General features: G+C 47.1%; 1 protein-coding gene across 1 annotated transcript in view; it reads right to left on the minus strand.

The window, feature by feature from the left end:
* Positions 1 to 27681, minus strand: part of LOC118382870 (rho guanine nucleotide exchange factor TIAM1-like) — a gene marked incomplete at its 3' end in the record, with an annotated part of 60769 nt that overhangs the window by 33056 nt on the left and 32 nt on the right. The window contains exon 1 of the mRNA XM_052502073.1: positions 27542 to 27681. This exon is cut by the window's right edge and continues 32 nt beyond it. The remainder of the gene's footprint in view (positions 1 to 27541) is intronic.

Raw genomic sequence — 27681 nt, forward strand, 5'->3', positions numbered from 1 at the left:
AACTATAGTTTGTTCACAAGAAATTTGTGGAGTGGTTGAAAAACGAGTTTTAATGACTCCAACCTAAATGTATGTAAAACTTCAGACGTCAAATATATGTTTCCCATGACAATAAAGCCCCTTGAATTTAATTGATAGAGAAAGAGAGAGAGAGACAAAAAGAGACAGAAGATATATTGGAGAAAGAAAGAGAGAGAGAGAGAGAAGATAGATTGGAGAAAGAGAGAGAGAGAGAGAGAGAGAGACAGAAGATAGATTGGAAAAGAAAGAGAGAGACAGAAGATAGATTGGAGAAAGAAAGAGAGAGAGAGACAGAAGAGAGATTGGAGAAAGAAAGAGAGAGAGAGACAGAAGAGAGATTGGAGAAAGAAAGAGAGAGAGAGACAGAAGAGAGATTGGAGAAAGAAAGAGAGAGAGAGACAGAAGATAGATTGGAGAAAGAAAGAGAGAGAGAGACAGAAGATAGATTGGAGAAAGAAAGAGAGAGAGAGACAGAAGATAGATTGGAGAAAGAAAGAGAGAGAGAGACAGAAGATAGATTGGAGAAAGAAAGAGAGAGAGCGAGCTTACTGGGAACACAAAACACCTGGACACACATTCCACAATTCACAAGCTTCAAAGTAGACATTGACCTGTCTGCTGTATTCCCAAAGTGTACAACGTGGAAGATCAGAGATTAATGAGTTAAAAATAATAATAATAATAATAATAAGGAAACCAAGTGAGCATTTACAGTGATTAACATCCTAAATATTCAACAGGGGAATTCTCCAGTTCTACTCCACTACAGAAACACTCCAAGATTTAGTATAGATCTACAGCTTTTCTATTCATTTTATCTCACTATAGTGAATGCTCAAAAAACCTCCACTTCAACACACTGTGGAAATAGAATTCCACAACGTGGCTCTACAAACAACGGTTTGCCTGTCTCACAGAGCCTCAACATCATTACGTTCCCGTCACCCAGACGAATAATGGTGAAAGAGAGCCAGGAATAGCTGGCCTGGCTGACTGGTCCCAACATAGACACCCCCAGCCCTGTAATCAACTAGGTTGGAACACCACAGATGTCTGGTGTGAGGAAAGGTGTTGCTGGAGAGAGGAGCTTGGAGAGGACAGTACCAATGTCTGTCTCCTCACCAGCCATGGCAACCATGTTGTCTGTCTGTCTCCTCACCAGCCATGGCAACCATGTTGTCTGTCTGTCTCCTCACCAGCCATGGCAACCATGTTGTCTGTCTGTCTGTCAGTCCTCACCAGCCATAGCAACCATGGTGTCTGTCTGTCTCCTCACCAGCCATGGCAACCATGTTGTCTGTCTGTCTCCTCACCAGCCATGGCAACCATGTTGTCTGTCTGTCTCCTCACCAGCCATGGCAACCATGTTGTCTGTCTGTCAGTCCTCACCAGCCATGGCAACCATGTCGTCTGTCTGTCTCCTCACCAGCCATGGCAACCATGTTGTCTGTCTGTCAGTCCTCACCAGCCATGGCAACCATGTTGTCTGTCTGTCAGTCCTCACCAGCCATGGCAACCATGTTGTCTGTCTGTCTCCTCACCAGCCATGGCAACCATGTTGTCTGTCTGTCAGTCCTCACCAGCCATGGCAACCATGTTGTCTGTCTGTCTCCTCACCAGCCATGGCAACCATGTTGTCTGTCTGTCTCCTCACCAGCCATGGCAACCATGTTGTCTGTCTGTCTCCTCACCAGCCATGGCAACCATGTTGTCTGTCTGTCTCCTCACCAGCCATGGCAACCATGTTGTCTGTCTGTCTGTCTGTCTCCTCACCAGCCATGGCAACCATGGTGTCTGTCCTCACCTCTATTCCCTATATCAGGTTTCCCTATCCCTGCCCTATATAGTGCACTACATTTGACCAGAGCCCTGATCAAGCTACTACAAGCAGACCTCACCCAGACTGCCTGCTATGTTCTGCCCAGGCATGTACATAGACAGATAGAGCCCTAATCCTGTCCCACCAAAGGTCTGTCTACAGACCTGCTTCTATCTCTTCCTTTACCAGCCACGTGACTGTTGTTTCTCCACCTGGTCCACAACAGTCTACCTTCCTGTCATTCAGATGGAATTAAGTCATGTGACTGACAGTCCCGAGGTTCTAAAATGACTCATTTTATGTGTCCCAAATAGCACCTTTATTCCCTTTATAGCGCACTACTTTAATGTGCTCTGGTCAAAAATGTGTCCACTACATTAGGGAATAGGGTACGATTTGGGCCTATCCACACGCGACCTGAACGACGGCCGTCAACAGCCTGTTGTGCCAGAGGGAGTCTATAGATGAAGTAAACCATCAGGGAGAGACATCAACAACATAGCTCTCTTTTGTCCCATCCTCGTTCACTGCATTTACTACAGCCTGGTCTCAGATACGTTTGTGTGCTCTTTCAACTCCATTGCTTCATTTTTGGCATGACAACAATCAGTGACAAGGAGTTGGCATGACAACAATCAGTGACAAGGAGTTGGCATGACAACAATCAGTGACAAGGAGTTGGCATGACAACAATCAGTGACAAGGAGTTGGCATGACAACAATCAGTGACAACGACACAAACAGACTGACACTGGCTACATTTAGCCTATTCTAAGATGGGCCTTCCTCTGAATGGCTGTTTTTTCTAAGATGAGCCTTCCTCTGAATGGCTGTTTTTCCTAAGATGAGCCTTCCTCTGAATGGCTGTTTTTCCTAAGATGAGCCTTCCTCTGAATGGCTGTTTTTCCTAAGATGGGCCTTCCTCTGAATGGCTGTTTTTCCTAAGATGGGCCTTCCTCTGAATGGCTGTTTTTCCTAAGATGAGCCTTCCTCTGAATGGCTGTTTTTCCTAAGATGGGCCTTCCTCTGAATGGCTGTTTTTCCGAAGATGAGCCTTCCTCTGAATGGCTGTTTTTCCTAAGATGGGCCTTCCTCTGAATGGCTGTTTTTCCTAAGATGGGCCTTCCTCTGAATGGCTGTTTTTCCTAAGATGGGCCTTCCTCTGAATGGCTGTTTTTCCGAAGATGAGCCTTCCTCTGAATGGCTGTTTTTCCTAAGATGGGCCTTCCTCTGAATGGCTGTTTTTCTCCTTTACTTTAGGAATAAATCAAGATGTTTTTATCCAGTCTTGAGGCCTTTATATAGTATTTAAAGAGGGGCCATCTTCTTGGCTGGCTGAGAGGAAAAGGGACTTTGCCTTTTAAATGTGATCTGTAACCCTAGAAACCTTGAATACGAAACAGCTGGGGGGGGGGGGTTCAGGGGGGGTTCAGTGGCAATGAATACGACACAATTTGCCCGTTGAGCTGCTGTCAGCCGAGCAGCATTGGGGCTAGGTCTGTGTCACAAATGTCAGCCTATTTTCTATATAGTACACTACTTTTGAACAGAGACCTATGGGCCCTGGATAAAAGTAGTGCACTAAATAGGTTAAAGGATGCCATTTTGGATGGAGACCTAGCTGAACGCGGCAAGGGCCCCCAGGAGCAGCCTGTCTGATGGAAAACCCATTTGGTTTCATTCATACCAGCATTGGAGGTATGCTGGAGCTGATCTGACACTGACCTAGACAATAGAACACGTCTGGGCTGGGAGTTATTGATTTGATTCTGATATATCTTTTAAATGACATTGCTTTGACATTGTTAATGAAGATGGGATTTCATCGTGTACGATATGTCACAATACTGCCAACGTCATGTCACTCACCTTGTGATGGAGACCTTTCTGTTTAAACTCAATCTAATGTAAAGTATACAGCTGTAATCATACTGAGATGAAGGTGATGTGAAATGTTTTGGGGGAGAAAATATCTTGGCAAATGTCGTGTCATGAAGACAGGTAATATACTGTAGCCACATTAAAACCAGATTCAAAACCACTAGCTGTTTTTCTCCCCGATCTCCTCAGAGCCCGTCCTCTGTATCCTCTCAGACGGCCATCTTTCTCCTCAGAGCCCGTCCTCTGTATCCTCTCAGACGGCCATCTTTCTCCTCAGAGCCCGTCCTCTGTATCCTCTCAGACGGCCATCTTTCTCCTCAGAGCCCGTCCTCTGTATCCTCTCAGACGGCCATCTTTCTCCTCAGAGCCCGTCCTCTGTATCCTCTCAGACGGCCATCTTTCTACTCAGAGCCCGTCCTCTGAATCCTCTCTCAGACGGCCATCTTTCTCCTCAGAGCCCGTCCTCTGTATCCTCTCTCAGACGGCCATCTTTCTCCTCAGAGCCCGTCCTCTGTATCCTCTCTCAGACGGCCATCTTTCTCCTCAGAGCCCGTCCTCTGTATCCTCTCAGACAGCCATCTTTCTACTCAGAGCCCGTCCTCTGTATCCTCTCAGACGGCCATCTTTCTCCTCAGAGCCCGTCCTCTGTATCCTCTCTCAGACGGCCATCTTTCTCCTCAGAGCCCGTCCTCTGTATCCTCTCAGACGGCCATCTTTCTACTCAGAGCCCGTCCTCTGAATCCTCTCACAGACGGCCATCTTTCTACTCAGAGCCAGTCCTCTGAATCCTCTGTCTGACCCTGTCTGACCCTGCAGTGGTGACCTGTCTGACCCTGTAGTGGTGACCTGTCTGACCCTGTAGTGGTGACCTGTCTGACCCTGCAGTGGTGACCTGTCTGACCCTGCAGTGGTGACCTGTCTGACCCTGTAGTGGTGACCTGTCTGACCCTGTCTGACCCTGTAGTGGTGACCTGTCTGACCCTGTAGTGGTGACCTGTCTGACCCTGTAGTGGTGACCTGTCTGACCCTGTAGTGGTGACCTGTCTGACCCTGTAGTGGTGACCTGTCTGACCCTGTAGTGGTGACCTGTCTGACCCTGTAGTGGTGACCTGTCTGACCCTGTAGTGGTGACCTGTCTGACCCCGTCTGACCCTGCAGTGGTGACCTGTCTGACCCTGTAGTGGTGACCTGTCTGACCCTGTAGTGGTGACCTGTCTGACCCTGTAGTGGTGACCTGTCTGACCCTGCAGGGGTGACCTGTCTGACCCTGTCTGACCCTGCAGGGGTGACCTGTCTGACCCTGTAGTGGTGACCTGTCTGACCCTGTAGTGGTTCAGATAGTTGTTGTACTACTGACTAGATACTGCTGGATAGATACTGCTGGATAGATACTGCTGGATAGATACTGCTGGATAGATACTGATGGATAGATACTGATGGATAGACAGACGCCTGTAGGAGATACTGATGGATAGATACTGATGGATAGATACTGCTGGATAGATACTGATGGATAGATACTGCTGGATAGATACTGCTGGATAGATACTGCTGGATAGATACTGATGGATAGATACTGCTGGATAGATACTGATGGATAAATACTGATGGATAAATACTGATGGATAAATACTGATGGATATATACTGATGGATAAATACTGATGGATAGATACTGCTGGATAGATACTGCTGGATAGATACTGCTGGATAGATACTGCTGGATAGATACTGATGGATAGATACTGATGGATAGATACTGATGGATAGACAGACGCCTGTAGGAGATACTGATGGATAGATACTGATGGATAGATACTGATGGATAGATACTGATGGATAGATACTGATGGATAGACAGACGCCTGTAGGAGATACTGCTGGATAGATACTGCTGGATAGATACTGCTGGATAGATACTACTGGATAGATACTGATGTATAGATACTGATGTATAGATACTGATGTATAGATACTGATGGATAGATACTGATGGATAGATACTGATGGATGGATACTGCTGGATGGATACTGCTGGATAGATACTGCTGGATAGATACTGCTGGATAGATACTGCTGGATAGATACTGCTGGATAGATACTGCTGGATAGATACTGCTGGATAGATACTGCTGGATAGATACTGCTGGATAGACAGACACCTGTAGGAGATACTGATGGATAGATACTGCTGGATAGATACTGATGGATGGATACTGATGGATGGATACTGATGGATAGATACTGATGGATAGATACTGATGGATAGATACTGATGGATAGATACTGATGGATAGATACTGCTGGATAGATACTGCTGGATAGATACTGATGGATAGATACTGATGGATAGATACTGATGGATAGATACTGATGGATAGATACTGCTGGATAGATACTGCTGGATAGACAGACGCCTGTAGGAGATACTGCTGGATAGATACTGATGGATAGATACTGCTGGATAGATACTGATGGATAGATACTGATGGATAGATACTGATGGATAGATACTGCTGGATAGACAGACGCCTGTAGGAGATACTGCTGGATAGATACTGCTGGATAGATACTGCTGGATAGATACTGCTGGATAGATACTGATGGATAGATACTGATGGATAGATACTGATGGATAGATACTGATGGATAGATACTGCTGGATAGATACTGCTGGATAGACAGACGCCTGTAGGAGATACTGCTGGATAGATACTGATGGATAGATACTACTGGATAGATACTGATGTATAGATACTGATGGATAGATACTGCTGGATAGATACTGCTGATAGATACTGCTGGATAGATACTGCTGGATAGATACTGCTGGATAGATACTGCTGGATAGATACTGATGGATAGATACTGATGGATAGATACCGATGGATAGATACCGCTGGATAGATACCGCTGGATAGATACTGCTGGATAGATACTGCTGGATAGATACTGATGGATAGATACTGATGGATAGATACTGATGGATAGATACTGATGGATAGATACTGCTGGATAGACAGACGCCTGTAGGAGATACTGCTGGATAGATACTGCTGGATAGATACTGCTGGATAGATACTGCTGGATAGATAGACGCCTGATGGATAGATACTGATGGATAGATACTGATGGATAGATACTGCTGGATAGACAGACGCCTGTAGGAGATACTGCTGGATAGATACTGATGGATAGATACTACTGGATAGATACTGATGGATAGATACTGATGGATAGATACTGATGGATGGATACTGATGGATAGATACTGATGGATAGATACTGCTGGATAGATACTGCTGGATAGATACTGCTGGATAGATACTGCTGGATAGATACTGATGGATAGATACTGATGGATAGATACTGATGGATAGATACTGATGGATAGATACCGCTAGATAGATACTGCTGGATAGATACTGATGGATAGATACTGATGGATAGATACCGCTAGATAGATACTGCTGGATAGATACTGATGGATAGATACTGATGGATAGATACTGCTGGATAGACAGACGCCTGTAGGAGACACTGCTGGATAGACAGACGCCTGTAGGAGATACTGCTGGATAGATACTGCTGGATAGATACTGCTGGATAGACAGACGCCTGTAGGAGATACTGCTGGATAGATACTGATGGATAGATACTGATGGATAGATACTGATGGATAGATACTGATGGATAGATACTACTGGATAGATACTGCTGATAGATACTGATGGATAGATACTGATGGATAGATACTGCTGGATAGATACTGATGGATAGATACTGATGGATAGATACTGATGGATAGATACTGATGGATAGATACTGCTGGATAGATACTGCTGGATAGATACTGCTGGATAGATACTGCTGGATAGATACTGCTGGATAGACAGACACCTGTAGGAGATACTGATGGATAGATACTACTGGATAGATACTGATGGATGGATACTGATGGATGGATACTGCTGGATAGATACTGCTGGATAGATACTGATGGATAGATACTGATGGATAGATACTGATGGATAGATACTGATGGATAGATACTGCTGGATAGATACTGATGGATAGATACTGATGGATAGATACTGATGGATAGATACTGATGGATAGATACTGATGGATAGATACTGCTGGATAGATACTGCTGGATAGACAGACGCCTGTAGGAGATACTGCTGGATAGATACTGCTGGATAGATACTGATGGATAGATACTGATGGATAGATACTACTGGATAGATACTGATGGATAGATACTGATGGATAGATACTGATGGATAGATACTGATGGATGGATACTGATGGATAGATACTGCTGGATAGATACTGCTGGATAGATACTGATGGATAGATACTGCTGGATAGATACTGATGGATAGATACTGATGGATAGATACTGATGGATGGATACTGCTGGATGGATACTGCTGGATAGATACTGCTGGATGGATACTGCTGGATAGATACTGATGGATAGATACTGATGGATAGATACTGATGGATAGATACTGATGGATAGATACTGCTGGATAGATACTGATGTATAGATACTGATGGATAGATACTGATGGATAGATACTGATGGATAGATACTGCTGGATAGACAGACGCCTGTAGGAGATACTGCTGGATAGACAGACGCCTGTAGGAGATACTGCTGGATAGATACTGATGGATAGATACTACTGATAGATACTGATGGATAGATACTGATGGATAGATACTGATGGATGGATACTGCTGGATAGATACTGATGGATAGATACTGCTGGATAGATACTGATGGATAGATACTGATGGATAGATACTGCTGGATAGATACTGCTGGATAGATACTGCTGGATAGATACTGCTGGATAGATACTGCTGGATAGATACTGCTGGATAGATACTGATGGATAGATACTGCTGGATAGACAGACGCCTGTAGGAGATACTGCTGGATAGATACTGCTGGATAGATACTGCTGGATAGATACTGCTGGATAGATACTGATGGATAGATACTGCTGGATAGACAGACGCCTGTAGGAGATACTGCTGGATAGATACTGATGGATAGATACTACTGGATAGATACTGATGGATAGATACTGATGGATAGATACTGATGGATAGATACTGATGGATAGATACTGATGGATAGATACTGATGGATAGATACTGATGGATAGATACTGCTGGATAGATACTGCTGGATAGATACTGCTGGATAGATACTGCTGGATAGATACTGCTGGATAGACAGACACCTGTAGGAGATACTGATGGATAGATACTACTGGATAGATACTGATGGATGGATACTGATGGATAGATACTGATGGATAGATACTGATGGATAGATACTGCTGGATAGACAGACGCCTGTAGGAGATACTGCTGGATAGATACTGATGGATAGATACTGCTGGATAGATACTGCTGGATAGATACTGATGGATAGATACTGATGGATAGATACTGATGGATAGATACTGATGGATAGATACTGATGGATAGATACTGCTGGATAGACAGACGCCTGTAGGAGATACTGCTGGATAGATACTGATGGATAGATACTGCTGGATAGATACTACTGGATAGATACTGATGGATAGATACTGATGGATAGATACTGATGGATAGATACTGATGGATAGATACTGCTGGATAGATACTGATGGATAGATACTGATGGATTGATACTGATGGATAGATACTGCTGGATAGACAGACGCCTGTAGGAGATACTGCTGGATAGATACTGATGGATAGATACTACTGGATAGATACTGATGTATAGATACTGATGGATAGATACTGCTGGATAGATACTGCTGGATAGATACTGCTGGATAGATACTGCTGGATGGATACTGCTGGATGGATACTGCTGGATGGATACTGCTGGATGGATACTGCTGGATGGATACTGCTGGATAGATACTGCTGGATAGATACTGATGGATAGATACTGATGGATAGATACTGCTGGATAGATACTGCTGGATAGATACTGCTGGATAGATACTGCTGGATAGATACTGATGGATAGATACTGATGGATAGATACTGATGGATAGATACTGATGGATAGATACTGATGGATAGATACTGATGGATAGATACTGATGGATAGATACTGATGGATAGATACTGATGGATAGATACTGATGGATAGATACTGCTGGATAGATACTGCTGGATAGACAGACGCCTGTAGGAGATACTGCTGGATAGATACTGCTGGATAGATACTGATGGATAGATACTGATGGATAGATACTGATGGATAGATACTGATGGATGGATACTGATGGATGGATACTGATGGATAGATACTGATGGATAGATACTGATGGATGGATACTGCTGGATAGATACTGCTGGATAGACAGACGCCTGTAGGAGATACTGATGGATAGATACTACTGGATAGATACTGATGGATGGATACTGATGGATAGATACTGATGGATAGATACTGATGGATGGATACTGCTGGATAGATACTGCTGGATAGACAGACGCCTGTAGGAGATACTGCTGGATAGATACTGCTGGATAGATACTGATGGATAGATACTGATGGATAGATACTACTGGATAGATACTGATGTATAGATACTGATGGATAGATACTGATGGATAGATACTGATGGATAGATACTGCTGGATAGACAGACGCCTGTAGGAGATACTGCTGGATAGATACTGCTGGATAGATACTGATGGATAGATACTACTGGATAGATACTGCTGGATAGATACTGCTGGATAGATACTGCTGGATAGATACTGCTGGATAGATACTGCTGGATAGATACTGCTGGATAGATACTGCTGGATAGATACTGATGGATAGATACTGATGGATAGATACTGCTGGATAGACAGACGCCTGTAGGAGATACTGATGGATAGATACTGATGGATAGATACTGATGGATAGATACTGCTGGATAGATACTGCTGGATAGATACTGATGGATAGATACTGATGGATAGATACTGATGGATAGATACTGATGGATAGATACTGATGGATAGATACTGCTGGATAGACAGACGCCTGTAGGAGATACTGCTGGATAGATACTGATGGATAGATACTACTGGATAGATACTGATGGATAGATACTGATGGATAGATACTGATGGATGGATACTGATGGATAGATACTGATGGATAGATACTACTGGATAGATACTGATGGATAGATACTGCTGGATAGATACTGATGGATAGATACTGATGGATAGATACTGATGGATAGATACTGATGGATAGATACTGATGGATAGATACTGATGGATAGATACTGATGGATAGATACTGATGGATAGATAGACGCCTGTAGGAGATACTGCTGGATAGATACTGATGGATAGATACTACTGGATAGATACTGATGTATAGATACTGCTGGATAGATACTGATGGATAGATACTGCTGGATAGATACTGCTGGATAGATACTGCTGGATAGATACTGCTGGATAGATACTGCTGGATAGATACTGATGGATAGATACTGATGGATAAATACTGATGGATAGATACTGATGGATAGATACTGCTGGATAGATACTGCTGGATAGATACTGATGGATAGATACTGATGGATAGATACTGATGGATAGATACTGATGGATAGATACTGCTGGATAGACAGACGCCTGTAGGAGACACTGCTGGATAGACAGACGCCTGTAGGAGATACTGCTGGATAGATACTGCTGGATAGACAGACGCCTGTAGGAGATACTGCTGGATAGATACTGCTGGATAGATACTGATGGATAGATACTGATGGATAGATACTGATGTATAGATACTGATGGATAGATACTGATGGATAGATACTGATGGATAGATACTGCTGGATAGATACTACTGGATAGATACTGATGTATAGATACTGATGGATAGATACTGCTGGATAGACAGACGCCTGTAGGAGATACTGATGGATAGATACTGATGGGCGGATACTGATGGATAGATACTGATGGATAGATACTGATGGGCGGATACTGATGGGCGGATACTGATGGATAGATACTGATGGATAGATACTGATGGATAGATACTGATGGATAGATACTGATGGATAGATACTGATGGATGGATACTGATGGATGGATACTGATGGATGGATACTGATGGATAGATACTGATGGATAGATACTACTGGATAGATACTGATGGATAGATACTGATGGATAGATACTGATGGATAGATACTGATGGATAGACAGACGTCTGTAGGAGATACTGCTGGATAGACGGACGCTGTAGGAGATACTGCTTGGCCTGAAAAACATCTGTTGGAGGGGCTCAGTAGGTCCTACTACAGCTGGTCTATGGTAGAGAGTACAGTAGACTAAATGGATACAGATACTGTTACTGCTCAACCTGGCCAACCAGGAAGGTCACCAACAACAGGGCGGACCACGAGCACATACAAACTCCTCGCACACGGTTAAAAGACACATTACATACATACATACCAGTTAAAGTCGGAAGTTTACATACACCTTAGCCAAATACATTTATACTCAGTTTTTCACAATTCCTGACATTTAATCAGAGTAAAAAATCCCTGTCTTAAGTCAGTTAGGATCACCACTTTATTTTAAGAATGTGAAATGTCAGAATAATAGTAGAGAGAATGATTTATTTCAGCTTTTATTTCTTTCAACACATTCCCAGTGGGTCAGAAGTTTACATACACTCAATTAGTATTCGGTAGCATTGCCTTTAAATTGTTTAACTTGGGTCAAACGTTTTGGGTAGCCTTCCACAAGCTTCCCACAATAAGTTGGGTGAATATTGCCCCATTCCTCCTGACAGAGCTGGTGTAACTGAGTCAGGTTTGTAGGCCTCCTTGCTCACATCATTTTTCAGTTCTGCCCATAAATGTTCAATAGGATTGAGGTCAGGGCTTTGTAATGGCCACTCCAATACCTTGACTTTGTTGTCCTTAAGACATTTTGCCACAACTTTGCAAGTAAGCTTGGGGTCCATTGTCCATTTGGAAGACCCATTTGCGACCAAGCTTTAACTTCCTGACTGATGTCTTGAGATGTTGCTTCAATATATCCACATAATTTTCCCTCCTCATGGTGCCATCTATTTTGTGAAGTGCACCAGTCCCTCCTGCAGCAAAGCACCCCCACATCATGCTGCTGCCACCCCCATGCTTCACGGTTGGGATGGTGTTCTTCGGCTTACAAGTGTCCCCCTTTTTCCTCCAAAAATAACGATGGTCATTATGGCCAAACAGTTCTATTTTTGTTTCATCAGACCAGAGAACATTACTCCAAAAAGTACGATCTTTGTCCCCATGTGCAGTTGCAAACCGCAGTCTGGCTTTTTTTATGGCGGTTTTGGAGCAGTGGCTTCTTCCTTGCTGAGTGGCCTTTCAGGTTGTCGATATTGGACTCGTTTTATTGTGGATATAGATCAAGTTTTGTACCCATTTCGTCCAGCATTTTCAGAAGGTCCTTTGCTGTTGTTCTGGGATTGATTTGTACTCGCACCAAAGTATGTTCATCTCTAGGAGACAGAACATGTGTCTTTCCTGAGCGGTATGACGACTGCGTGGTCCCATGGTGTTTATACTTGCATACTATTGTTTGTAGAGATGAACGTGGTACCTTCAGGCGTTTGGAAATTGCTCCCAAGGATGAACTAGACTTGTGGAGGTCTACAATTTTTTTGAAGGTAGGCCTTGAAATACATCCACAGGTACACCTCCAAACTCAAATGATGTCAATTAGCCTATCAGAAGCTTCTAAAGCCATGACATCATTTTCTGGAATTTTCCAAGCTGTTTAAAGGCACAGTCAACTTAGTGTATGTAAACTTCTGACCCACTGGAATTGTAATAGATTATTTCACTTATAAATCACTGTATCTGTAAACAATTGTTGGAAAAATGACTTGTGTCACACAAAGTAGATGTCCTAACAAACTATAGTTTTGGCAAGTCTGTTAACAAGAAATGTGTGGAGTGGTTGAAAAACGAGTTTTAATGACTCCAACCTAAGTGTATGTAAACTTCTGACTTCAACTGTACATACCCGTCTCGTCATCTGCAGTCCTTTGAAGTGCTTAAACAACTTGCTAAACGGGCCACCCAGACAAGCACCAGCACCTCCCAGCGCTCTACAGTGTGAGTATTTCACTCACATTTGCCCCTAAAAATAGATATGTGCGAACCCGGAAAAAAAAAATTTACGAGCATAGTGTGCGATTAAAGATTACAACCTACCGTAATCTATTTTCCCCTCGCTGTTAATGTAGTTTAAAAACTACAGGTCCCACATTCCACAAGCGCCAACCACAGTAGAGTTTTAGGTGATGATGCAGTCCAGTCAGAGAGAGAAAGGTGAACACTGGAAAATAGTATCAGTATAGGATATAAGTTAACATGCAGACATAGCTATAAAAAAACTAGCCCCATTCAATTTTATTTTAAACGAAAAAGAGACGAGGAGAAATAGGAATCCGGCGAGGGGATTCGCAAGGTTCAACTAATGAAGCCTCTTCACAAGGTTTACCTGAGGCGGCTAACGTTGACATGGCGGCTAACGTTGACATGGCCGCTAACGTTGACATGGCCGCTAACATGGCCGCTAACTTTGACATGGCGGCTAACGTTGACATGGCCGCTAACGTTGACATGGCCGTTGACATGGCGGCTAACGTTGACATGGCGGCTAACGTTGACAAGGCGGCTAACGTTGACATGGCCGCTAACGTTGACACGGCCGCTAACGTTACGGATGCTGAGAACGTGAGCGAAGCTACGGTGACCTCCGCTGTCACTTCAACCTCCACCGGCTAACATATAGATTCAATGCGAATATGGGCTCAAAATGTTCCCATGCTGTCTGAGGAGGAGAAGAGGAGGCACGTGTTGCTGTCTGAGGAGGAGAAGAGGAGGCACGTGCTGCTGTCTGAGGAGGAGAAGAGGAGGCACGTGTTGCTGTCTGAGGAGGAGAAGAGGAGGCAAGTGTTGCTGTCTGAGGAGGAGAAGAGGAGGCACGTGCTGCTGTCTGAGGGAGGAGAAGAGGAGGCACGTGTTGCTGTCTGAGGAGGAGAAGAGGAGGCACGTGTTGCTGTCTGAGGAGGAGAAGAGGAGGCACGTGTTGCTGTCTGAGGAGGAGAAGAGGAGGCACGTGCTGCTGTCTGAGGTGAAGAGGAGGCACGTGTTGCTGTCTGAGGAGGAGAAGAGGAGGCACGTGTTGCTGTCTGAGGAGGAGAAGAGGAGGCACGTGTTGCTGTCTGAGGAGGAGAAGAGGAGGCACGTGTTGCTGTCTGAGGAGGAGAAGAGGAGGCACGTGTTGCTGTCTGAGGAGGAGAAGAGGAGGCACGTGTTGCTGTCTGAGGAGGAGAAGAGGAGGCACGTGTTGCTGTCTGAGGAGGAGAAGAGGAGGCACGTGTTGCTGTCTGAGGAGGAGAAGAGGAGGCACGTGTTGCTGTCTGAGGAGGAGAAGAGGAGGCACGTGTTGCTGTCTGAGGAGGAGAAGAGGAGGCACGTGTTGCTGTCTGAGGAGGAGAAGAGGAGGCACGTGTTGCTGTCTGAGGAGGAGAAGAGGAGGCACGTGTTGCTGTCTGAGGAGGAGAAGAGGAGGCACGTGTTGCTGTCTGAGGAGGAGAAGAGGAGGCACGTGTTGCTGTCTGAGGAGGAGAAGAGGAGGCACGTGTTGCTGTCTGAGGAGGAGAAGAGGAGGCACGTGTTGCTGTCTGAGGAGGAGAAGAGGAGGCACGTGTTGCTGTCTGAGGAGGAGAAAGAGGAGGCAAGTGTTGCTGTCTGAGGAGAAGAGGAGGCACGTGTTGCTGTCTGAGGAGGAGAAGAGCAGGCACGTGTTGCTGTCTGAGGAGGAGAAGAGGAGGCACGTGTTGCTGTCTGAGGAGGAGAAGAGGAGGCACGTGTTGCTGTCTGAGGAGGAGAAGAGGAGGCACGTGTTGCTGTCTGAGGAGGAGAAGAGGAGGCAGCTGAAAATGAAGATAAACATTGCATACTTCATTGTGAAAGAAGAACCTTTTTTGTCAAATGTAGGCCGCTTATCAGACTCCACAACCAAAACGGAGTTGATCAGTCAAATTGCTGACATAATGAGAGAGATCCTGTCAGCGAAGCTGAAAGACACAAAGTATCCTGCCGTTCTAATAGACGGAGACACTGATATATCCAACACAGAATGTGAGATTGTCTACAGGGGTGGAAGAGACGGGGGGAGCGTTGAGCTCTCTCATGCCAAGAGGGGGCAGGAGTCAGGGGGAAGGAAGCCAGTCGATCTCCTGGTCGGACAACAGAGCATTGAGCACTCTCATGCCAAGAGGGGGAAGGAGACAGGAGACGGGGGGAGACGGGGGGAAGGCGACGGGGGGGGAAGGGGGAGACGGGGGGGTGAAGGAGACGGGGGGGAAGGAGACGGGGGGGAAGGAGACGGGGGGAAGGAGAGCATTGAGCTCTCTCATGCCATTGGTTGCTGTTCCTCTTTATAGGCTTTATTCTTGTGTAAAGTTTAAATCATTATTCATAAATGGAGATCATTCAAATTAGTTTGTCAGAAATACTTTTGTATAATAGTTTTTTTCGTGTGTTTTGGATGCCACCAAGGCCACATTTCGTGTTGTTTGCCCCGAGGAGGATGGAAGGTCATGGATGAAGAGGTGCATCTCCTTCGGGGCAGATGGTGCCTCTGTGAACCTGGGCCACCGTGGGGGAGTGATGTACCACCTGCAGAGAGAGGCAGGGGGGCATATTATCCCAGTCCACTGTATGCCACATAGGGCCACCGTGGGGGAGTGATGTACCACCTGCAGAGAGAGGCAGGGGGCATATTATCCCAGTCCACTGTATGCCACATAGGGCCACCGTGGGGAGTGATGTACCACCTGCAGAGAGAGGCAGGGGGCATATTATCCCAATCCACTGTATGCCACATAGGGCCACCGTGGGGGAGTGATGTACCACCTGCAGAGAGAGGCAGGGGGCATATTATCCCAATCCACTGTATGCCACATAGGGCCACCGTGGGGAGTGATGTACCACCTGCAGAGAGAGGCAGGGGGCATATTATCCCAATCCACTGTATGCCACATAGGGCCACCGTGGGGAGTGATGTACCACCTGCAGAGAGAGGCAGGGGGCATATTATCCCAGTCCACTGTATGCCACATAGGGCCACCGTGGGGGAGTGATGTACCACCTGCAGAGAGAGGCAGGGGGCATATTATCCCAATCCACTGTATGCCACATAGGGCCACCGTGGGGGAGTGATGTACCACCTGCAGAGAGAGGCAGGGGGGCATATTATCCCAATCCACTGTATGCCACATAGGGCCACCGTGGGGGAGTGATGTACCACCTGCAGAGAGAGGCAGGGGGCATATTATCCCAATCCACTGTATGCCACATAGGGCCACCGTGGGGGAGTGATGTACCACCTGCAGAGAGAGGCAGGGGGGCATATTATCCCAATCCACTGTATGCCACATAGGGCCACCGTGGGGGAGTGATGTACCACCTGCAGAGAGAGGCAGGGGGGCATATTATCCCAATCCACTGTATGCCACATAGGTTTGTAACTAATAAATTATCTATGATTTAGTTTTATTTGCTAGCAGAGAATGTTAACAACACTGTGTCTGTGTGTGTGTGTGTGTGTGTCTGTCTGTGTGTGTCTGTGTCTGTGTGTGTGTCTGTGTGTGTGTCTGTGTGTGTCTGTGTGTGTGTGTGTGTGTGTTTGCTAAGTGCTGGAATGGTAAATACCACAGATCTATTGTTTTCTGTTGGCACAAGAGACAGGGGGAAGGAGACAGGGGGAGGAGACAGGGGGAAGGAGACAGGGGGGGAAGGAGACAGGGGGAGACAGGGGGAGACAGGGGGAAGGAGAAAGGGGGGAAGGAGAAAGGGGGAGAGGAGACAGAGACAGGGGGAAGGAGACAGGGGGAGGAAGGAGACAGGGGGAAGGAGACAGGGGGAGGAGACATGGGGGGGAAGAGACAGGGGAGACAGGGGGAGACAGGGGCGGGAGGAGACAGGGGGCGGGAGGAGACAGGGGCGAAGGAGACAGGGGGAAGGAGACAGGGGAGGAGACAGGGGGGAGACAGGGGGAGGAGGAGACAGGGGGGGACAGGGGTGGAGGAGACGGGGGGGAGACAGGGGGAAGGAGACAGTGAATTGTTTGGAAGATTCTGTCCCCGACTTTCACAGAAGAGAGCTGTCTTTCAGAGTGCTAAACACTGACACATGGCCAGCCTTCACATCTCTGGCGACGATGGTGCGATATACCTGATGAGGCATTTCAAGGAGCCTCTAGAGAGGTAAGAATTTATTTGACACTGCGTTGCCATATGAGACAATGTTATGTTTGCATATTTGCAAACTCACTTGCTCTGTTTAATCCTGCAGATCAGGTTCAGATCAGGTCAGGTTGCGCAACATGGGTGCATTCCAGGATGAGGAGCTGAAAATCCTGGTCAGCCACAATGTCAAGGACAAGTCCTACAGTGGCCTGTGGGGGTCCATGTTGACAAAGGACCCCTACAGGCACGATTACAAGGTCGACTAACAGTCCTGAGTGGTTATGTATGGTATCCTATGGTTAGTTTAGATAAGTTAAACGGTAAGAGTTTAAATGAAATTGAAAGATATAATATTTTCCCTAGAACATACTGGAGTTGGTGCAGTTTATGCTGGTGCTGCCCATTTCAGCCTCCCGGTGTGAGAGAGGCTTCTCTGCGCACAACCGGATTAAGAATTCGACAAGAAGCTGCCTTGGGTTCTCCACCACTGAAGTCCTGATGAGGATCAGCCTGGAGGGGCCTTCTGTCGAGGAGTTCCATCCCACTCCTGCCGTGGACCGCTGGCTGACCCCTAAGCGTGCCAGACGGCTGACCCCTAAGCGTGCCAGACGGCTGACCCCTAAGCGTGCCAGACGGCTGACCCCTAAGCGTGCCAGACGGATAACCCCTAAGCGTGCCAGACGGCTGGGTCTGGGAGTGAGGAGTAGGGGGGTCTGGGAGTGAGGAGTAGGGGGGTCTGGGAGTGAGGAGTAGGGAGGGGGGCTGGGAGTGAGGGAGTAGGGGGGCTGGGAGTGAGGAGTAGGGGGCTGGGAGTGAGGAGTAGGGGGTCTGGGAGTGAGGGTAGGGGGTCTGGGGGAGTGAGGAGTAGGGGGTCTGGGAGTGAGGAGTAGGGGGGCTGGGAGTGAGGAGTAGGGGGGTCTGGGAGTGAGGAGTAGGGGGTCTGGGAGTGAGGAGTAGGGGGCTGGGAGTGAGGAGTAGGGGTCTGGGAGTGAGGAGTAGGGGGGTCTGGGAGTGAGGAGTAGGGGGGCTGGGAGTGAGGGGTAGGGGGGCTGGGAGTGAGGAGTAGGGCGGGGCTGGGAGTGAGGAGTAGGGCGGGGCTGGGAGTGAGGAGTAGGGCGGGGCTGGGAGTGAGGAGTAGGGGGTCTGGGAGTGAGGAGTAGGGGGTCTGGGAGTGAGGAGTAGGGGAGGGTCTGGGAGTGAGGAGTAGGGGGGCTGGGAGTGAGGAGTAGGGGGGCTGGGAGTGAGGAGTAGGGGGGGGTCTGGGAGTGAGGGAGTAGGGGGGGTCTGGGAGTGAGGAGTAGGGGGGTCTGGGAGTTAGGAGTAGGGGCTGGGAGTGAGGAGTAGGGGGCTGGGAGTGAGGGTAGGGCGGGGCTGGGAGTGAGGAGTAGGGCGGGGCTGGGAGTGAGGAGTAGGGCGGGGCTGGGAGTGAGGAGTAGGGCGGGGCTGGGAGTGAGGAGTAGGGGAGGCTGGGAGTGAGGAGTAGGGGGTCTGGGAGTGAGGAGTAGGGGGGCTGGGAGTGAGGAGTAGGGGGTCTGGGGAGTGAGGAGTAGAGGGGGCTGGGAGTGAGGAGTAGGGGGTCTGGGAGTGAGGAGTAGGGGGTCTGGGAGAGAGGAGTAGGGGGGTCTGGGAGAGAGGAGTAGGGGGCTGGGAGTGAGGAGTAGGGCGGGCTGGGAGTGAGGAGTAGGGGGCTGGGAGTGAGGAGTAGGGGCTGGGAGTGAGGGTAGGGGGGCTGGGAGTGAGGAGTAGGGGGCTGGGAGTGAGGAGTAGGGGGGGGCTGGGAGTGAGGAGTAGGGGGGCTGGGAGTGAGGAGTGGGGGGCCGGGAGTGAGGAGTAGGGGGCTGGGAGTGAGGAGTAGGGGGGGCTGGGAGTGAGGAGTGGGGGGCTGGGAGTGAGGAGTGGGGGGGCTGGGAGTGAGGGGAGTGGGGGGGGCTGGGAGTGAGGAGTAGGGCGGGGCTGGGAGTGAGGGTAGGGGGGCTGGGAGTGAGGAGTAGGGGGGCTGGGAGTGAGGAGTAGGGGGGTCTGGGAGTGAGGAGTAGGGGGTCTGGGAGTGAGGAAGGGGGGCTGGGAGGAGGAGTATGGGGGGCTGGGAGTGAGGGTATGGGGGGCTGGGAGTGAGGGGGGGGTCTGGGAGTGAGGAGTAGGGAGGCTGGGAATGGGGGTAGGGGGGCTGGGAGTGAGGAGTAGGGGGGGTCTGGGAGTGAGGAGTAGGGGGTCTGGGAGTGAGGAGTAGGGGGTCTGGGAGTGAGGAGTAGGGGGGTCTGGGACTGAGGAGTAGGGGGGTATGGGAGTGAGGAGTAGGGGGGTCTGGGAGTGAGGGAGTAGGGGGTCTGGGAGTGAGGGAGTAGGGGGTCTGGGAGTGAGGAGTAGGGGGTCTGGGAGTGAGGAGTAGGGGGGCTGGGAATGGGGAGTAGGGGGTCTGGGAGTGAGGAGTAGGGGGGCTGGGGTAAGGAGTAGGGAGGCTGGGAATGGAGAGTAGGGGGGTCTGGGAGTGAGGAGTAGGGGGTCTGGGAGTGAGGAGTAGGGGAGGCTGGGAATGGAGAGTAGGGGGTCTGGGAATGGGATGAATACAGTTTTATTGAACAGGACACCTATTAGTATTTGCAGCTATTAACATTAGCAGCTATTAACATAGGACACCTCATGTCTATTAGCATTAGCTATTAGCATAGGACACCTCATGTCTCTTAGCATTAGCAGCTATTAACATAGGACACCTCATGTCTATTAGCATTAGCTATTAGCATAGGACACCTCATGTCTATTAGCATTAGCTATTAGCATAGGACACCTCATGTCTATTAGCATTAGCAGGTAGCACAGGGTGGTGTTAACAGCTCTGTTAAGGCGTCCGCATGCTTCCCAGCCGAAACAGTTTGTGCATATAGTATGATGATATTTTGATGATGTTTTTGTTCGTTTTGGACTTCTGTGGGGTTGTTTTTCAGCTGTGTGTGCTGAAAGCCGAAGTTCAGAGCCGAAGTCTACGTCCCTTCGTCTGTGATTGGTCAATAATAGGGATTCTTCAATAAAGTATTTGTTGTCATTCATCGAGAGACTCGTTTTCACAAATATTTAGTTGAGAAATACTGCACCATACAACTGAGATGTACACTTGCGTGACTAAGATCTCCTCAGCCCAGGCCGATATGGAAAAAGACACCATTGGGGACATATCCACAGGCTGAGGCCAAGACACAGGCAGACTGAACCTTTCTCTCTCTAATACTACGTGTGGCAGATAAGGGTCCGTCCACCTGCCTGCCTGCCTGTCTGTCTGTCGAGGCCTTTAAAACGTCCCTTAGCTACGGCCTTCATTCTAAATCCTACATGCGGCAGCTAGTGCCTCGCCTGACTGTCTGCTCCAGGCATTCAAAATATCAACTCAACTACAACCCTTCATTCTAATCCTTGTGCCTGGACACAACGACACAAAGCCTTAGCTGACCGCGGACTGCTTGGACACAACGCCAAGGACAGTTAGCAGTAGCTAAAAGAACCACAGTGATGTATTGAGAATGTGTTCTCAGTTAATCTGCCGTGATTAGAATCTCCTTCCAGCGAAGAGATCAATGTGTTCCAGGTCAGCGAGCGACGATATCAAGCTGAAAGCTCCTCTACTCCACGTGGCTTGGTTGCTTCTTTATGTAACGCCTAAAAAACACATCCGAGAGAGAGTCTGCTTCCCAAATGCTACACTATTCTCCGTGCAGTGCACGACTTTTGATCAGAGAGAACACTGCCATTTGGGACAGAAACCCTTCCAATTTCATTTAAACCCTCCTCTCAATCTCAGCAGGGAATAAAGGGATGGAATGGTGACGTAAAGTTCCCTATAGAACTGTTAAAAAGACACTCGATAGTCGAGGTGGCCGAACCCGGGGCAGACAGAGTGCACGTCATCTATTGAAACTGATCTGACAGTCGTCTGAAAGCTTTGTGCCAAAGACTGTGTCCCAAATGGCACCTATTTAGTGCACTACACTTGACCCCAAGTCGTGTAGTAGATATAATAGATATATATATATAGTGCAAGACTTGGGGTCAAGTGTAGTGCACTAAATGGTGACTGTAAATCTGCAGTCATATTTGAAACTTGCCATCTTGACTGTACCAAATGGCACCCTATTCCCTATATATATATGTAGGGAATAGGGTGCCATTTGGTACAGTCAAGATGCCAAGTTTCCAAATATGACTGCAGATTTTCGAGAAAGGACAATGGAGAGAGAGACAGAGTCCTCTTCAGACAGTCAGATGTAGTTATCGAATCAAACGAACGTTTATTTGTCACGTGAACAGAATACAACAAGTAAAACATACAGCAAAATACTGACAAGCTCTTCAACACACACACACACACACACCCTCTCCCCCACCACACCACATCTCCAGGAACTAAATGCAATACAATACACCATAATGTCAAAGTGGAATTATGTTTTGGGAAATTCTTACAAATTAAAAGCTGAAATGTATTGAGTCAATAAGTATTCAACCCATTTGTTATTGCAAACCTAAACTTTTAATTTGAATTAGTTTGTTTTAATTGTTGGACATAAGACTGTAAAAACACTAAGAAATCATCTCCAATTGATTTAAGTTTGGAAATCTATTCCCACGTATAATGGAGAGATATACAGTGAGCTCCAAAATTATTGAGACCGTGACAAATCTTTGGTTGTTTTGGCTCTGTACTCCTGCACTTTGGTTAAAGTGCAGACTGTCAGCTTTAATGTGAGGGTATTTTCATCCATATCGGGTGAACCGTTTAGAAATTACAGCACTTTTTCTACCAGAGTCCCCCGATTTTAGGGGGACTAAAAGTATTGGAACAAATCACTTATGGTTTTCATTAAAGTAGTCAAAAGTTCACTATTTGGTCCCATATTCCTTCCTAGCGCACAATGACTACGTCCAGATTGTGGCTCTAAGAACTCGGACTCATGTGCTGTTTGTTTTGATGATGCTGGAGAGCAAAAACAACTAAACATTTGTCACCGTCACAATACCTTGAGCTCACTGTATGTGATCGTATACAAACATAAACAAGGTTTGAAAGTATTATCTAAAGTCACAGTGTACTTCCTCTGGGCTTAAATTTGAGAAACATTGCTCAACGTGTTGATAAGTGGTTGACCAACTAAAAACAACACACAGAATGTGTTCTATGTTCAGTTCTTTTAACAAATAAAACACGATTAATACAAGAATATCTTAAATGTTCCTTATGCAAAACCATTCCTGAGACGCAGAGCATAGAAAATAAAAACTGTACTACCACATCTTAACTATTTAAAACAGTAAATGTTATACATATCAGGGGTTCATTTGCTAATCTATTGCCATAATATTGGCTCAAATGACATGAATTCGAACTGTTTCATTATTCTATCACTGATATATACTGTAAATCATTTAATGTACTAAATTAAGTTTAGTTCCAAAACAACATTAAAAACACATTGAAGCACATTTCTGAAGCTTCTATATTGCAATAGTCTACACACCATACATACAATAGATTTTACACGGCATACTAGGATTCCCAGAGTGCATTTCAACTCCCAGAGTGCAACGCTTCACCCAGGGCTGCTGGCAGGCTACTGTTAGCAAGCCCAAGGAAACAGGAAGTAGTTTAGATGCACTTGTGGCTGTTCCACTGGATGTCATAAGGTGAATGCACCAATTTGTAAGTCGCTCTGGATAAGAGCGTCTGCTAAATGACTTAAATGTAATGTAATGTCTAAATGTATTGTTGTCATAGATAAATTGAGCACATTTGACATTACTGTTGAGTTGTAATCGTATTATAATATTCACATGAATGTCACGCTGAATATGCTCATGTCATTATCACAACAACAACAAAAAAAATATTGAATTTAGTAGCTAGTAGAATAACGTTCCAATGTAAATGTGGAAAATAGTTTGTTGTTTTGGAACTAAACCTCCACTTCCTTCCACTGCTTAGTTGTTTTGGTGGGCTGGCCCTCGTCTGCTTTGTAACACCTGTTGCTAAGTTGTTTTGGTGGGCTGGCCCTCATCTGCTTTGTAACACCTGTTGCTAAGTTGTTTTGGTGGGCTGGCCCTCGTCTGCTTTGTAACACCTGTTGCTAAGTTGTTTTGGTGGGCTGGCCCTCATCTGCTTTGTAAACAAATTACTCCCACACTTTTCTTCTGGAGCCAGTTGACAACAAGCTGCGGGCGTGAGGTATGCTGTTTTCCTTAGAAGAAGCCATGCTGTCGGCATTCTCTCTCCTCTCACTTGCTTATCAAATGTGGCTCGGGCTCTGTCATCTACATGCACAAGTAGCCTGGCTAGCTTACTACTGCCCCCTAGAGAAGACAAGTAGCCTGGCTAGCTTACTACTTCCCCCTAGAGAAGACAAGTAGCCTGGCTAGCTTACTACTGCCCCCTAGAGAAGACAAGTAGCCTGGCTAGCTTACTACCGCCCCCTAGAGAAGACAAGTAGCCTGGCTAGCTTACTACTGCCCCCTAGAGAAGACAAGTAGCCTAGCTAGCTTACTACTGCCCCCTAGAGAAGACAAGTAGCCTAGCGAGCTTACTACCGCCCCTAGAGAAGACAAGTAGCCTGGCTAGCTTACTACTGCCCCCTAGAGAAGACAAGTAGCCTGGCTAGCTTACTACCGCCCCCTAGAGAAGACAAGTAGCCTAGCGAGCTTACTACCGCCCCCTAGAGAAGACAAGTAGCCTGGCTAGCTTACTACTGCCCCCTAGAGAAGACAAGTAGCCTGGCTAGCTTACTACTGCCCCCTAGAGAAGACAAGTAGCCTGGCTAGCTTACTACCGTCCCCTAGAGAAGACAAGTAGCCTGGCTAGCTTACTACTGCCCCCCTAGAGAAGATTCAGACAAATTACTAGACAGACTGGATCCCCTCAATCGATGTGACATGGGACACATTTGGCAGAAGTACCGTAAGTAACAAATTCTAGTACCGGATCGTTTTTCATGTTGTATAATCGAAAAAGTATATAAGTTTGTGTACTCGTTGACGTTTCCGTGTACTCCTGACGTTCCAGTGTACTCTTGACGTTCCAGTGTACTCCTGACGTTCCAGTGTACTCCTGGCGTTCCAGTGTACTCCTGGACGTTCCAGTGTACTCCTGGCGTTCCAGTGTACTCCTGACGTTCCAGTGTACTCCTGGCGTTCCAGTGTACTCTGCGTTCCAGTGTACTCCTGCGTTCCAGTGTACTCCGGACGTTCCAGTGTACTCCGGACGTTTCAGTGTACTCCTGACGTTCCAGTGTACTCCTGACGTTCCAGTGTACTCCTGACGTTCCAGTGTACTCCTGACGTTCCAGTGTACTCTTGACATTTCAGTGTACTCATTGTAGAATGCACAAGGTGCACTTTGGACACCTGGTAGTGCTTCAGCAGTAATTTTCTTATTAGAGCTATTTATAATTTGTCAGAAATGTCCAGTTGATCAACTTGCCCATGTCAGCTAATGTTTTTAGCCCATAGATTCTGTTGTAATGTTTGACACTCAGATATCACATGAACATACATAAAACAAGCACCGGTATACCGGTATATGGAGCACCGGTCTAGGGAGCACCGGTATACCGGTATAGAGAGCACCGGTCTAGGGAGCACCGGTCTAGAGAGCGCCGGTCTAGAGAGCACCGGTCTAGGGAGCGCCGGTCTAGAGAGCGCCGGTATAGAGAGCACCGGTATAGAGAGCGCCGGTCTAGAGAGCACCGGTATAGAGAGCACCGGTCTAGGAGCACCGGTCTAGAGAGCACCGGTATAGAGAGCACCGGTATAGAGAGCACCGGTCTAGAGAGCGCCGGTCTAGAGAGCGCCGGTCTAGGGAGCGCCGGTCTAGGGAGCGCCGGTCTAGGGAGCACCGGTCTAGAGAGCACCGGTCTAGGAGCGCCGGTCTGGGGAGCGCCCGGTCTAGGGAGCGCCCGGTCTAGGGAGCGCCGGTCTAGGGAGCGCCCGGGGAGCGCCGGTCTAGGGAGCGCCCGGTCAGGGAGCGCCCGGTCTAGGGAGCGCCCGGTCTAGGGAGCGCCGGTCAGGGAGCGCCCGGTCTAGGGAGCACCGGTCTAGGGAGCACCGGTCTAGGGAGCACCGGTCTAGGGAATGGGTTGTTAGGGGACGCATGCTTTGCGAAGCAGCTGCGGTCTAGAAAGCACCGGTCTCAAGGGGGAATCATTGTGCTAGGGAGCACCGGTCAATGTATTCAAACTCAGGGAGCTCCGGTTTAGGGAATAGGGTTTCTGTCTTGGTACGCACTCTCTCCTCTCTAAAATCAACTGTGTTTAAAGAAAGTGTTAGCTAAAAAAAAGGGGAATCTTTCAGCTGCTTGTATCCAATGTATTCAAACTCAGGAGGCTCCCTTTAAAATAGTGGTGTTCTGTCTTCAATGTACACAAACTCTCTCCTCGACTCTAAAATGTTTCATACATTCTACGTATGGGTGGTCAGAGGAGCGAAAAAGCCTGGCTTACTCGCCATGCTCTACCAACTGAGCATTAAAGGACCACAGAGGCCTGTTACCCCGACCTTGTGTCCTGCTAAATTCTAGGATGATGGGTTGTTAAAACCACATCGCCATGACTACGACAGGCAGCAGATGACCCATTCTCACCCTTCTCCAGGCTTCCTTCAGCACAAAGACACAGCGGCAAGCAGCCTGGGTTTAAATAGATTCAGATGAAACAAACCTACAGTCCTTCAGCCCTCCCCTTTCCAAGATATGCACTAGGGATTCTCCTTGGTTGCATCCAAAATGGCTCCCTGTTCCCGTAGGGCTCTGGTCAAAAGTAGTGCACCGCATATTGAATAGTGTGCCATTTGGGACAAATCCCCTCGACTTTGACCAGTAGCAGCCCTGCTATCCTATTTGCAATTCATCAAACTCGCTCTCTTTTCTCAGCTCCACAATACCACCACCACCGCTTTTGTCATGACAACACAGCAGACTGTATTGTTGCTGCCTCACATTGAAATGGGGAGCAAGACAATAGACCTTATGCATGTAGTTGTAGTAAAAAAAAAGTTGTCACCAGAAACACAGGTTAAAAAGACCCAGCGTAGTGTCACAACAAACCTCCCTAGGCTGATTGGATAATCCCACTCCCCAAATGTACTAGAACCCTATGACATCACATGACCCACAGGAAGTGGGCTTGCCTCACATCATCAACAGACTAGTCAGTCCCTCATGCTAACTTTTACATGTAGCTACTACCACAAGTCAATTTTATAGTATTGTGAAAAATGAGAATACCAGCAACATAGCAAAAATGTACATTCGTTTGCTTAGTTGTGAAAGAGACGAGACCTCAGAAACGTAGAATATCTCTGATGTGGTTTCTTCACACCTCCTTTAGGAGGGAAAAGGATGTATAGCCAAGAAGCCATTTGCTTCTGCTGATATCTCAGGCACACAGGCAGTGTCTAACACGCTGTAAAACACACACACACACACACAAATCCCCTGTAGCAGATGACAATGCGTTACCTTACCTTGCTGAGAGGTGTGTAACGAGGCAGCTTCCTCCACCATTCTCTCCTAAGACAGACGGATCAAAATTCAGACACGTCCCCACATCACTGCAGACATTTTCACACTCCAGAATCCTCTTTCAACTGTACGGAGTGAAGAC

This window comes from Oncorhynchus keta, unplaced genomic scaffold (assembly GCF_023373465.1).
Source record: "Oncorhynchus keta strain PuntledgeMale-10-30-2019 unplaced genomic scaffold, Oket_V2 Un_contig_15027_pilon_pilon, whole genome shotgun sequence".
Lineage (NCBI taxonomy): Eukaryota > Metazoa > Chordata > Actinopteri > Salmoniformes > Salmonidae > Oncorhynchus > Oncorhynchus keta.